Genomic DNA, 2500 nt, shown 5'->3' with positions numbered 1-2500 from the left:
CTGGTTAACTCTTGCGTTAGAGAGGTGGACAGAATAGTGGTGAAAGGTTGAAGACAGTTAGAGGAGAGGAGTTGATGAGAGAGGGGGGGGGAGCTAAAGATAGTTTGCTAGAGAAGAGTTGATAAGACGAAAAGATTTTGATTCCACCCTGTCTGGAAGTGAGGTATGAGTGATCTAGTTATTTATCTTTTATGTAAGAGTGTGTCGGGTCAACAGCAACAATAAAGAATGATGCCACACTAAAAACCCCGAAAATGTGCAGTCAGAAGGTCTACTCAAATATTTATAGGATGCGGCCGCGCTATGCTGTTTAAATTTGGCGCCTTACCCGTAGACAAAGTTGCCAGAAGACTTTTTTTTTTCTTTTTTTTTAGGTATATTACGTATGAATCTGACGACATTAATGCTGAGGAATATTAAACACTTATTATTAACGTTGAATTACCTATATAAGTAGTCAACGATAAATTCTGCAAAGGTAAAGTAATTTTCTGTATAACCAAAAACCAGTAGAAATAAATACTTTTCTGCATTTCTAGCGTCAATATAATAATTATCTGCAGATTTTCAAAGGTGAGTTCACAGGATTAAAAAATAGTAAGTAAATAAACAATTAAATAGACAACGGTACTAAGCTGATGGCATTATGTTCAAAGAGAAAATATTTTAGCTGCATAGCCTCTTCAGACATACAAACCTGACGCATCTTTCTAAATGCCTGGAAACCCTTTGTCCATGGATGAAATCTCCATTAGATCACTTAGATAAAAAAAATTTTCAATCATACAAATAAAAGATATTCTTTACATTTATCACTTAATTTCGTATATATTTGTCTTATGTAATATTCTTTAGTGTTGGCAGCTCTGTATCAATGGCGGTCGTCAGGCAGACAAACTTAACCTTGCTCACAAATCCCGGTGAATCCTAATATTTATACCTAAAAACTCACTGAATCACTTAAATAAAAAAAGACAACAATTTTGATAAAAAATATTTGTATACATTTAAAAAAAAATTTATTTTAAGAGATGTTTGCCTTGTACAACACTCAGTACAGTTGGTCAAAGTGGAAAGTGCGCGCCACACGTGACCTTGAGGCGAAGTAAACACTACCAGTTTGCCACGTGCACAGCAATGCATATGGATTACGGCTCCACAGGGCTCTGCAGGGCGTCCTCGCTACACCAGGAGACACTGTAGGACCCGTATAACCTGTGGAAGCTGGCAAATACGGGCTACAGGAGTGCCTAAGGGAATGATGTAAACGTTTTGTGGATGTCTGTAATTCTATGTAGATGTTTTTATTTATTTTTTTCAGTTATTTCTATTTTTTTTTTTGTATTTATTTATGTTAGAACAGCCGGAGTTTTATTTCATTTTCCTTCTATCTTTTTTTATTTATTCCTTTCCGCCTTTCATTCATTTTCTTTCGTCTCATTCCTTCATTTTTGGTTTGGTTTGTCACGTTCTTTCTTTTCCTTCTTTCATTCCTTCAGTCCCTCCTTCCTCTGTTTTCTTTCGCTCCTTTCCTTTCTTCTTTCCTTCTCCCTCTCATTTTTTTTCTTTCTTTCCTCCTTTCTTTTCATTCATTGTCTTTATTTACATCTAGTCATCTAGGAATGTAGAAATCTTGTTAATCTGTCACTAGAACCGTAAAAACACCCTTGAAAACTCGCGTCACTTCAACTAGAGCCTTTGGAATGTAGGAATCTTGTTAATCTGTCACTGGAACCGTAAAAACACCCTTGAAAACCCGCGTCACTTCAACTAGAGCCTTTGGAATGTAGGAATCTTGTTAATCTGTCACTGGAACCGTAAAAACACCCTTGGAAACCCGCGTCACTTCAACTAGAGCCTTTGGAATGTAAAAATCTTGTTAATCTGTCACTGGAACCGTAAAAACACCCTTGAAAACCCGCGTGTAACTTCAAGGAGAGCAGTGGTTCTCAGCCTTGTTTACCCCCTGCACGCCAATCACCTTTTGTCTGGGTGTCATCCTCCCCCTCTCCAAGACTGCCTCGAAAATGAATTCTAATTAATATGCATATAAAATGACAAATCCTTTATTTTCTCTACGTCATTACTTACATTAACAATTTTACATGAATTATTTTTTGACAGTGAAGTCTTACAAATCAAATGCCAATTGAAAAAATGTTGATGGATTTGTAAAACTTGAAGAAATAGTTGTGATAGTTTGATAATGTGAATTTTGTGCCGCCCTCGTGAGCTGAGAGGAAACAAAAAGATCAATATTCTAACAGTTTAAGTTTGACAATCTGTTTTTAATTCACCCCCCTTTGAAAACCTGAAATTTCCCCCCCTAGCCCCCCCTTGGTTGAGAACTCGTGTATTTGAGCCTTGGGAGAGAGAGAGAGAGAGAGAGAGAGAGAGAGAGAGAGACTCCTTCAGCCCCTCAGCCAGACATGTGCTCTATCTGACCTCATCTTGCTAACTGTTGTCATTCACTCGTTATGAAGAACAACTTATTAACTGC

Source organism: Scylla paramamosain, unplaced genomic scaffold (genome assembly GCF_035594125.1).
Source record: "Scylla paramamosain isolate STU-SP2022 unplaced genomic scaffold, ASM3559412v1 Contig2, whole genome shotgun sequence".
Lineage (NCBI taxonomy): Eukaryota > Metazoa > Arthropoda > Malacostraca > Decapoda > Portunidae > Scylla > Scylla paramamosain.
This window is presented reverse-complemented; position numbering follows the sequence as displayed.